We start from the raw sequence: 12,142 nt of genomic DNA on the forward strand, positions 1-12,142 counted from the left end.
GCGCTTTGTCACAGGTCACAAGTCCTCACTCTCCATTGTGTCTGAAAACGTGGGGTGGTTCTCTTTAGTCGACAGAATAGAGTTGCACTGTTGAGTATTTATAAGGTTCTGCTGCAAAAAACTGAAAGCTATCTCTGCTCTCTGATCAGACCTATATTCAGCAGATATAATATCAGGCTGCGGGGCATTTAAACCTCATCTGTGGTCTCAAGCCTATCATATGTTCCAACTGAACTTGAAAAATGGTTTTAAATACTATGCTTCTCAGTAATGATTTCTTTGTAAGATTTTAAAATTGTTGTTTTGAAGCTGTAATTGTTGTAGCTCAACCAGTATTTTGTGTATGCACGTTTTTTGTTGTTGTTTTTTGCGAATTTCAACATAATTTGTCCATGTTTTGAGTAAATAGAATATTTTCTTTCTTTATTTCTTTCTTTATCATATTTATTTTCATTCTATTCATGATTTAATTCGTTTGGAAAAATATGTATTACACTTCGTAGCTGTCAAAATAATTCCTATTCACCATAAACGCAACATAAAGTTTGCCTTCCGCCAACGATGGTATTTGTAGTTTCTATAAAAGTGACACAGCGGTGTTTTCCTGTCTACCGCGTGTACACAAAACTACACTTCCCATAATGCAAGCGCACAAGTCTCCCGTCACAGAAGGTGAGTGTGTAAAGCATGTATTTGTTGTTTGAACGTGCTGTTAGAAATACCACCTCCTGTCAGTGTTTAATGTAGTCATATAAGAAAAGCCTCAGTCGCTTTGTTTCTCATTTGACTGTAAGAGTTGAGTAGCAGAGCTAACAAGCATACGCAATGGTTTATCTGTGCTGCACGTGAGAATGTGCAGTAAGCCGACACATCCGCAAACATGTCAGTCCCTTTAAATTAGCCGAGCTGTGTAGCGTAACTGTATGTGGTGCTGCATGGTGAGCAACGTTCACTGGCGACGAATGTGTCAACACCCAGAGACTCCTTGCGTCTAGTAAAGCTTGAGATATATCCACTCTAAAGAAGCAGCTCTGCTCCTGCTGTTCGTTAAAGGCTCACAGCTGCGTCCTCACTGCTTCTCACAGAGGACATTGTAAAACGACAACGGATGACAGTAGTCCTTTTCATTCGGCTGGATTTGAACACTGAGCCACATCTTAACGCCGATGTTTCATCTGTCTAACTGTAGCTTGGGTCACGTTATGTGCCGCATTTCTAGTGATTCACAGAGATTTGACCACGGATGTTCATTCGTGATGATGGTGTATTTACTGTAAGCAAAACAGCGACACGCTTCTGCAGATGTGTTTGGTGGGACACGAGAGGAGTGTCTTTACTCTCTAACCGCTGCTGAGCAACTCCCAAACTCAGCTATGTATTTACAGAGTCCGGTGCTGGCTCCCTCAGTCTGACGGGTCATGTATCAGTGTTGCATGTGGTATTATCATGTGTGTGGGGCAACGGCAATAAGCTGGATTCTGGTTCCACTTTACATTCAGGTGTGAATATAAACAGCTTTGAATGATCAATCGTGTGAGAATGATGTTTAATAACTGGCTACATTTCGAATTACAAACTGAAATAGAGATGGATTTCTTGACACTTCTGCAATGGAGGAAATGATTGAAATTTAGCCCGTTCTGAGCCTGCATTTGCCGTATGTCTCAGGGAAGATACTTTATAGACTAGCCTGTATTTTAGGATTGTCCTACTTGTTCTGTCTTTGAGCTATATGATTAAATAGATTTATGGCGCTTGATATGACACAAAACAGAGTGTTCAGACTATATGTCATGGCTGCCCAGTTCTATTACATGGAAATATTGTAGATGCCTTGTCATTTAGCTTAATACACACCTCCCCAACCTGATGCATTTATTATCTCTGGAAACTCTGTGATCATTTAGGTCTACACTGATGATAAGCATCATGGTTGTACATAACTTTGTAAAAGTGGAACCAGAAGTGGAGTTAATAAGTCTTGCATTCGGGGTTGATTTTATTTTAATACTCTGCACTGGATTGAAGACCCTCAACCTAATTCTTTAACAGAATCAAGGGCGTAACTTAAGGGGGGGGGAGGGGGGGGGGGGCACGGGAGACCTATCCCCTGCACATTTTTTAGAAGGCAGTATTGGATCACTGCACTTTTACAGGCTGAAAACTAAGGTTATATATATATATATATATATATATATATATATATATATATATATATATTAAATAAATAAACAGGAGAAACTGCAGACCCTAGGACTTCTTTTAAATCTTTTAAAGTGGTAAGAGTATCTATTACAGTAGAGGCTAGAGTGTGTAGTTTAAACATTGTTGAGGGAGACACATTTTAAAATGTTGGCCTCAGTTGGGTTGAAAAGAGTTAACATTGTATTGATATATTGTATCAGTATTTTCATAAGTCCCATCACCTTCTTCAGGGTGATTTTATTCTGCACTTTATCGCCTGTGGGATGAATACATTGATCAGTTTCATCACTTTTGTTGTTTGAAAGTATTTTTGTTACAACTGTCGTATCAAAATTACGAAAAAACATGGTCGTGTTTTGTTCTGTCTCGGGCGGGGCTATCTGAAAAACCAAAGCTCCTTTGAGGATTTGTGCCTGTGTCCCCCAACCTTTGAAATCAAAATTCCGCCCCTGACCAAAACCCAGTGTAAAGTGGCCAGCTTTATAAATCCATCCACATAAAATGTATGTATCCCTAATTTTAGATCACTGTTATAATGAAATTATGTATTTACAAAGAGAGCTAATATTCTACATACTCTGCACTGTGAGAATTCCCTTTTATGAAACGTAGGAGCTGGAATAATGCATGTTCCAGCAGGATGAAAATAAGCTGTACCGTCACTTTTTGGACCATAAACATGAATTGTGTGAGCAACTGAACGTGATCATTTCTAAGTTGGAGGCAATATGATTCGACCGTTGTGGTGATTTACACTGCCTGCCTTACTGGCAGTGTGCAAGGACTCTATGCTTCACTTGATGGATAGTATGGCCGTTTCATTTGAAGTTGGATTATGCATTGTTTTTGGTGGTATGGAGAAGTCTGTTTCGGGTTTTCTCCTTTTTGCCAGCTAAATACTTTGTTTTACACAGTTATAAAACATTTATTTAAAAGAGAGATGGAAGCCCATGAATGCCTGCAGAGTGCCTTTACACCTCCATGTTGTGGATTTTACAATGAGCAGCTGTTTTCACGTCAGTGGTGGCCAGCATATCACAGAGGAGCCTTATAGTGAAATCACTTTTGCCTGTTTTCTTGTGTTGAGGCCTATGGTAGGTGAGTTCACAGGAACATGTTGATATTTTGGGGAATTCCCTTATTTGCTGGGTGATGGGCAGACTGATTCATTTCACAGTATCGCTTCCTTTGAGTTCATATGTGTACACGTATCAAACCATTCACGTCTCTATACTTTTTGCAAAATATGGTGTCAGTTTCTTTGTGACACTTCATTTTAGTACATGCACATTGGACAGCTAGTGCTGCCTACCCCCCAAAAAAGTTCTTTTTAACCCATTACCAGCCAAATGTATAACTTTTCATTAAACAATAAAATATTCATTTTAAAGCACTGATTCAGCATCGTACATGTATGTAGGTAGGCCATCTAAGCTCAATATAATGTTACAGAAATGTAACTGACCATAATCTGTTGTTCTTTGAGGGGGTAGCAGACGTCCCAGTTACTTCTGCAGTTTCGTGCTGAATTCATAAGGTGTTGGGATAATTTGGAAAATTAGCACCCAATCAAAGTTCATGGCTCATTTGGTCCGTTTTGGGGTTGTTTAAACTCTGAGTAATAAAATACAACATATCTTCTGTATAGTATTGATGTTGTTTCCACATTACAACTAAAATCTTATGAACACACCAAAATTAGAAAAAAATGACCATCTAAGGAAGTGTAGCACCCTATAATGTAATAATTTCCTGAAAATGTAATAACGCCTGAAAATGTAATAAAATGTGCACGTAACTCGATCGAAAATGTAATAAAACCCAATAATGTAATAACGTCACCAATAATGTAATAAAATATCCTGACTGATATTGTAATAACATTTTTACCGATAATGTAATACCTTATTACATTATTGGGAATTTATTACATTTTCAGGAGGGTCTTTTTTTTTCAAAACTGATAATGTAATACTTGACAGATAATGTAATATATATGTTCATTTTCAGTCCAGAGTTCTACATTTTGTGTTTTAAGAATCTAAGAATGTTATATACACTGGATTTGAAACAACAGAATGACTATTGGGTTAAATTGCAAACCTTGAGTACCAGGGACATGCAACTACATCCTGGTCCTACTGAGTGGGTGATGGACTTACCTCCTTGGGAGACCAGAATTCCAGCTCAGATAAGCTTCTGAGCAGCACTGGAGACCCCCAGGTAACTCTTCCCTAAACATACCCTGTACGTTTAGGGAAGAGTTGGATTCCCTGTACATTATAGGTGCTACAAGGAGCATGTGAATGCACCACTGGCCTAGGCCGAAGGAGGTCTTGACTTGAATCCAATTCACTCACTTCTCGTTCACTCACCGTAGCAGCCAGCATGAGAAGTACCCTACAGCGAGTGGGAAAGGACGGACATTCATGAGGACTCGGACATTCTACAGGCTGACCCAGTACATACTGGACACTGAACAGATTTGTTCAAAAAGATCCGTACACTAGTATTTGCCCATAACTACTTTGCTGTATTCTATAGGTGACAGCACACTGGCGAGGAAGAGTGTGTTAAAATATACGCCCTTATTATTTCTAATGCACAACCCCGCAGTGGCACTCCGGGAGACACGGTCCCGTGGCACTTAACGCCCCTGTCCTATTTCCAGCCTCACTGCACCAGGATTTTTTTTTTTTTTTTTTTTCCTTAAACTGCTCCCTGTTTGTCCATCCTGGCTTCTGTAGCAGTTCTTTTCTGCTCCCGTAGCAGCTCCACTTCTTCTTCTTTCCCCTTCTCACCTCTAGCTGTCGCTTTCCCCGAGGAGCCAAAAGCTCTTTTATAATTTCCTTTGCTATCCCTCGAGTGTGTGTGAAGAATGGATGAGGAAAGACTAGTTCATGAGATTGAGAAATATCTGGAGCTTTACACCCACAATCCCGTCATTATAAGGGCAATAGCAGCAAAGATATTGCCTGGTGAGCCATAGCTCTGGAGATCGGCTCATCAGGTGAGAAAACAGGTTTAATGAATGGGTGTCCACACACGACTTTAAGCTAATGCATATGTGAAAAAAGTTTTTTGATCTTTTACTTCAGTTTAATTAGCAAAAACAAAAAAAATACTCAGTTACAAGTACAGGTCCTGCATTCAAAATCTTACTTGAGTACATTAAAATTACAAAAGTATTAGCATCAAAATGTGCTTTAAGTACCAAAGTAAAAGTAAAGTAAAAGTGGGCTACTCGTTATACAGGATGACACATTTTGGAAAAATATATATTATTAGGCTAGCTATAATTCATTGATTACTTAATGTGTTCATCACTTTGATTACTTTACTGCTGGGTTGTTTAATCTATTGCCATAGATAGTTTACAGTATCAACAGCTTTATTATAAAAAAAAAAGTAGTGCTGCACGATTTGATAAAAATGTGCGATTGCGATTATGGTGGACAATATCGCGATTTGCGATTACAATATAATAAATACATGGTATCAGTAGTCTTCTTGCTTGACTCAGTGTTTCCCCTACATTATATTAGCGGAGCACTGACCTGACCTGACATAGTTATTGTTATGGACAGTGTGTAAATGACCATCAACAGACTGAACACAGTCAAGCATGCTGCTCACACAGCAGCGCAGCGCAGCACAGCACTGTACACACAGCAGAGCGAGCCAGTGTTGCATTCAGGCGTTGTCACGTAAATGACAAATTCCATAACACAACACAGCAGCATGTCAAGTGGGCCGAAACCGAGCAAAATTGCTAAATTTTTCATTTGTTATTATATAGTTTGTTATGGAGTCCATGATTTCCCTGTGACACTTACAAATGTTTGCATAACTGTGCTTGGATGTTGTTTTATAAGGCTCTGGTATCTTTCTGTTGTCTCTTTGTCTTTAACGTCACACGGCTCGGCTTTCTCGGCTTTCTCTCTCTCTCGTGCTGTCTCAAGTGCTGATATAGATTGGTCGTGTTGCCGCGGGACGTGGCGACTTTAACTTTTAAACTTTTACACAGCACGTCTTTCTGTTCAACATCGCCGTACCTGAATCCAAAGTATGGCCATGTAATAGACGTTGCGTTTTTTGCCACCAACTCAGCCTGTTCTTGGTCGTGCTCATGCTCTTCTTCAGCGTATATGTTGGTCACTGCTGCACGCCGGGTTGTCACCTGACCATACGTGCTGCACACACCCAGGATAGCTTGTGGGCGTAATGTCAACAAACTCCACACACTATAGGAAGTTAGTCACGTTCACAGACACACACGTTAACATTTATTTACATCAAATCGCAGCCTTTTGTGCGGTTATGTAATCGCACAGCCTTACATCGCAATTGCGATTGCGATGACATTAATCGTGCAGCACTAAAAAAAAGTAGGCCAAACATGGAAGAACTTTTCATCAGAAACATTATGTCTGTTGACACATTGCAGCGCGACAAGTCCTGCACGGTGGTGCTGGTGTGTTTTAGCTTAAGTCTTCTATGTCTTCAATGTACGAGTAAGATGAGTATAGTGTTAACAGTTAGATGATAAAGGAGATCTACTCCTCCCAAATGGCCCAGGTAGAAAAATCACTGGAGTCCTAACCCTAACCCTAGCCATTATGTTTTCAAGTTGTCAGTCTGTCTATCTGTCTGTCCATCCAATTTTTTCGAATGTAATATCTCAAGAACAACTAAAGGGATTTTTTTCTCAAATTTGGCACAAACGTGGCCTTGGACTCAAGGGCAAACTGATTAGATTTTGGTGGTCTAAGGTCAAGGTCACTGCAACCATGCATCCATCTGATTCTCGTAAATGTAATATCTCAGTAAGGCCTTGAGGAAATTCTTTTCAAATTTGGTGCAAACATCCACTTGGGGTCAGCAATGAACTGATTAGAATTTTTGTGGTCAAAGGTCAAGGTCACTGTGATCTTGTGTCCATTTCATTCTTGTGAACCTGATATCTCAAGAATGGCTTTACAAAGGTCAAGGTCACTGCGGCCTCACAAAACATGTTTTTTGCCATAACTCAAGAACTGAAATGCTAATCATGACAAAATTTCACACGGATGTCTAATAGGATAAAATGCTGACGTGATGACATCATATATCCAAGAGGTCATGGTCAACCCTCACTGTGACATCACAGTGTTCTGCAAAAACATTTCCAGCCATTACTCAGCATCATAATTCAGGAACAGAGTGGCAGACATTTGGTCAGATACTGAACTGGTGACACTAATCATAGGCGTCCACCTTAAAACTGTGCTTATTATAGAGATCGCCTTTGCTGCCGGGGGAAGATGTGTGTGACATATCCATGCGTCCATACTGGAGGTGTTAGCCTCCCCCATAAAGAGGAGAAGTCACTTCTTGTAACTCTCAAATTGTTTTATCTCTATATTTTTTTCTCGTCAGCTGGCTAGCTAGCCACTAGTAAGCTACATTGAGTTGGAGGGTGTGCGAACTCCACACATCCACTGTGAGGATGAGACTGGAGGGTGCTGTGTGCAGCTGTTGGTAGCTGATACAGGCGATGATACAAAAGCCCCTCTCCTCCAATCCATATATAAAGGAGTGAATGAATACATACAGATAACTATAATAAGCAACAAGGACGCCACTAGAAGCAAATGACAAATGTGGACAGAGAATATATTAGTGTAGCAGTAAATGTAATGATATTCAACGCATGCATAACGATGGATTCCCTGTGTGTTATATAAGGAGATACTGTATGGTCTATTTGTGTCTCTATCTGTCCTCATTGTCTTGATACAGTTAAATCATTTATTTTTCACCTAGACTGGATTTGGCAGTATGTTCAGAGGCTGGGGTGAAGCGAACTGTCAGGGGGCTGGAGTGACCAGCTGGATTTTATTAATTTTCAGAATCATCAGCCCGTTCTCAATGGTGCTGTTAAGGAAGCTCACATGACTTCTCCCCCCTCTAATGGCAGCCATCTGTCCATGAGGCAAAAAGCTCCTCCTCTGAGCTGTCAGTGAACTTGACACAAACACCTGCTCAGAGCTGCAAAACACGTGTTATTGACTACGGTAACATGCCCAAAATATTCAGTTTTTAGCCCTTATTCCGAAAAAGACAATATTATCCACTAAGCTGTTTACATGGCTAAAGAAATGACTATTCCACTAATAATTCTGTTAACATACAGCCGTGCATTCTCCCATTAACATAAAGCGACTGTCAACACAGGGAAAAGCTGAACGGCTGGAGCTCTCTGTGCAATTTTGCCTCTTTGCATCAAAATAGGATTTGTACGTGAAACCTACCTGGTAATAAACTATATTTTGAGTCTTAACTGCTGCAGCGGGGTCATCCCTTTGTTCCCCGGGTCCTGTATTCCCCAGGTCCTATGTTCCCCCCTATGTTCTGCAACCGGGGATAGGACCCTTTTTCCGGAAAAAGGGTCCTATGTTCCCCGGTCCCTATATTATGGGGGAACATAGGACCCAGGGAACACAGGACCCGGGGAACATAGGTACGGTCCCGCTGCAGCCATGAAGCAAATAACTAGCGATTAGTCTGTTAGTTTGAAGCTAACGCATAATGGGAATTACCTTTAACATGCTAAAGGAAATTGGCTCCTCAATGGCAATATGTTATCTTAACAAGCGATTCATTTCATGGCCAATATGTTATGCTGCAACTTTTTTTGCTGCTTGATACAAAAGAAAAACTTGCACAATTTTTAATTTTTACATGACTTATGTTCCTGACCAATCCTTCCCGTTTAAGACAGGTTACGTACATGTGTATGTGACGTAGTCAGGTGGAGTTTGTTAGGAGAAGTGAAACTCTCCTGCATCTGTGTGTGTAGAATGGATGGATGTATAAAGAGAACTAGATACAGGGTTGGAAGTGGGGCCACCACTAATTCCTATGAGTGTTGCTCAGTGGCGCATGAAGCCAAAACAGCTCGATTTGTGTGGTACAAAATTACCCAGATCATCTGTATTGTTGGGGCCCATAGAACAAGTGCACTAAAGCTTTACAGCGGATAAATGACTAACTTCCAGTTTAGCCCTCTGCTAATTTGAATGGGGATAAAATATTAGATTATGTGGTTCTTCTTGACTTCAGAATTTTTTTCAGACCAAATGGATCAAATCCCAATAGTGATATGAGTCATTTCGTAGGGGTTGTGATGCTCAAAATTGAGATTTGAGATTTGAAAATCTGATTTACAGACATCTCTTTCACAATTTAAGTCCATAGTGAAGTTGTCTTGGCATCACAGGACAGACCAGGTTGTTGTAATTCCATGTTTAGCCACTATGACAATTTAACTTCAAACTCCTGCGCTGTTCTTGGGGTCTGTAAAATAGTACAGTCACTAGGCTGACAATTTCCACAGACAAAGTGAAGCACATGCTTTTCTGAGACCACAGTAGTCAGCTGAAAGTGTCTAGATAAGCTCGGGTTCCTGTATAATGACTGTAAAAAGGGCCGTGTTTTGTGTTTGCTGCACAGAAGAAATAAAGCATCTGCTTGATGCACTGGTATTCCCGGTATAACCCACTGTAGAAGCCGGTTACCAGCTACAAGTCAGGCTGAACCTAATTGAGTTAGCCGAGAGAAACCAGAGTTCTATCAATTACAGTTTGGAGCCACAAGGCTGGGAAGGTACGTTAACACTACCATTAATCTAAATGAGAAGTCTGTCTGATAAACAACCAAAGCATGCCCTGCTTGCAGTCCACCACAACCTGAAAATGAGTGAGGAACAGGAGGGGAGAAACATAAATCAGCCCCTGTCTTTTGGGGTAAGCAAAATGCATTATTAATATCGTGACACGCTACATTGTTGACTTCAGCTTGGATTGATAGGAGTATATGAATACAGTGTGTCATGGTGGGTCAACCAGTGTAACGACCTAATTTCCCCCTCCTCCCCCTCCAAAAAGTCTTCAGAGTAAAAAGTAATTGTTCAGCTTTTATTACTTTTATTTTCAATCCAGATACACTCCCCTACAAAATCACTCCAATAAATCCACAATGTGTGGAATTATTGTTTTTATTGTTGTGCAGCCTTATTGTATACCTTTTTATACTGTCCATGTTGTTGCTAAAATTTGCTATATAAATACACTTTCCTTGCCTTGTATACATTTCCAAAGAATCCTCCTAAAACTGGAATAATATGAGCATATCCCACATGTCTTAATCTTAAATGCTACATTCAGAGAAAGGCCTAATTTGGAATATCCTGACAGAATACACTGTTTATATAGGGATGGCAGTAGCTCAGTCCATAGGGACTTGGGTTGGGAACCGGAGGGTCGCCTGCCCAAGTCCCCATCCGTACCAAATATGGAGCGTGGACTGGAGCAACTTGAGCAAGGCACCGAACCCCCCCAACCAATCGGGGTGCCCGTCATGGGCAGCCTGCTCAACCTGACATCTCTCAACCTTTGTGCATGTATAGGCCCTGTTTGTGCATGTGTGTGTGTTTTGGATCTGTGTGTAATTGACAACGGAAAAAATTGAATTTCCCCTTGGGGATTAATAAAGTGTATAAAAATTAAATTAAAAAGCCTATATCATGTTTGGAATAATACTGGAAAATTAGTGTGCATGTTACCAGCATTAACAGTGTGTTAACATTCCTATGATTGCATGTTACTGATATGTATTTAAAGGGAAAAATGCCAGCACTCACAAATGTCCTTTTGGTATACCAAAAGGACATTTGTGAGTGCTGGCATTTTTCCCTTTTTAATTTAATTTGTCGCTGTTTTTGGCCGTGCACCTTTTGAGGGGATTTATTTTGAGAGTGCTTGCTTTTTTTCCTACGTTTTTTCCTGCGTGATACTAATATGTATTTCTCAGGGCTGATACAGTATTATTAAATCTTCTCAGGTTGTTGTTGCTGCTGATATTAAGCTGCACTGATATTAATTTGCACTGGTACATGTAAGCCTGGTGGAGCTAGCGGTGGGTATTTACATAAAGCATTAACAGTGTGCATCATTAGATCAGTGACATTGTATCCCTCAGATCCCATGACCTGCTTTGCGTCATAAGTCCGCATGGAGATTTGCGAGCAGGGATGCACGATGTAAGAGAGCCTGTATCAATTATGCACCTTTTATTCATGCCACAACAATGCCTCGCACAGTTGATTTGGTTCCTTCTGCTTCATGTATAATTCAATAGAGCTACGTCCATTCTCTCAAAGCACTGTATTTTCCCAGCTCGTCTGACATGCAGACATGCAGACATATTATGTTAGTGCATTGTTGTGTGTCATGCTGTCGCTGACACACATAAGGTATCCTGTTTGACATTTAGAGAAGCATGCTGTATGTGTGTGTGGGAGCTGTCTCCAGACCACATATTAACACACATTACACTTTAAATATACAGCTAATTCATCACATTTACACTTTGAATCTGTCTGACGTAGTTATGTGACAGCATTGTAAAAGATTACTGAGATACTTGATGAAATGTTCACATATCACTGAGGAGATTTCAAATTTTATTGTAATCGAAACATTGCTTCAAAGTTGAAATTATAGGTCAAATGTAGAGAAAACAATTTGTTCTTTCAGCCATTCTAAAAATCATTTCAGCAGCAGTTATACATTTTATTCCAAATGTTTTATGTTGACAACACTCAAATAATCAAATGTAAATTTCCTTCAAGCTTGTTTTACAAGCATGGCAATTGGTAAGTCAATTTATTTCTAATTCAAATAAAAATTACACTGTCAGAGATCAGCAGTTGGGTTCAACTGTGGGCCAGTGTATTTCAGCATTGTTCACTGGCAGGCTGATTGCATTTTTCAGGTGATGTGGAAACACAGGCCTACATGTTGTCAATGGTGACTTCATTTTTAAGTATATTTTTTATTTTAAGAATAAAACTGATTTCTAAAACTGTTTTAGGGTTTTTTTAGGGCATCTGTAA

The 12,142-nt window shown here is 40.0% G+C and overlaps 1 protein-coding gene across 2 annotated transcripts in view; it reads left to right on the forward strand.

The window, feature by feature from the left end:
• The first annotated feature begins 620 nt into the window (after positions 1-620).
• Positions 621-12,142, forward strand: part of fhit (fragile histidine triad diadenosine triphosphatase) — a 552,438-nt gene continuing 540,916 nt past the window's right edge. For both annotated transcript variants that reach the window (XM_033627621.2, XM_033627620.2), the window contains exon 1: positions 621-672. The gene's annotated coding sequence lies outside the window, so the exon portion shown is untranslated. The remainder of the gene's footprint in view (positions 673-12,142) is intronic.

This window comes from Epinephelus lanceolatus, chromosome 1, assembly GCF_041903045.1.
Source record: "Epinephelus lanceolatus isolate andai-2023 chromosome 1, ASM4190304v1, whole genome shotgun sequence".
Classification (NCBI taxonomy): Eukaryota; Metazoa; Chordata; class Actinopteri; order Perciformes; family Serranidae; genus Epinephelus; species Epinephelus lanceolatus.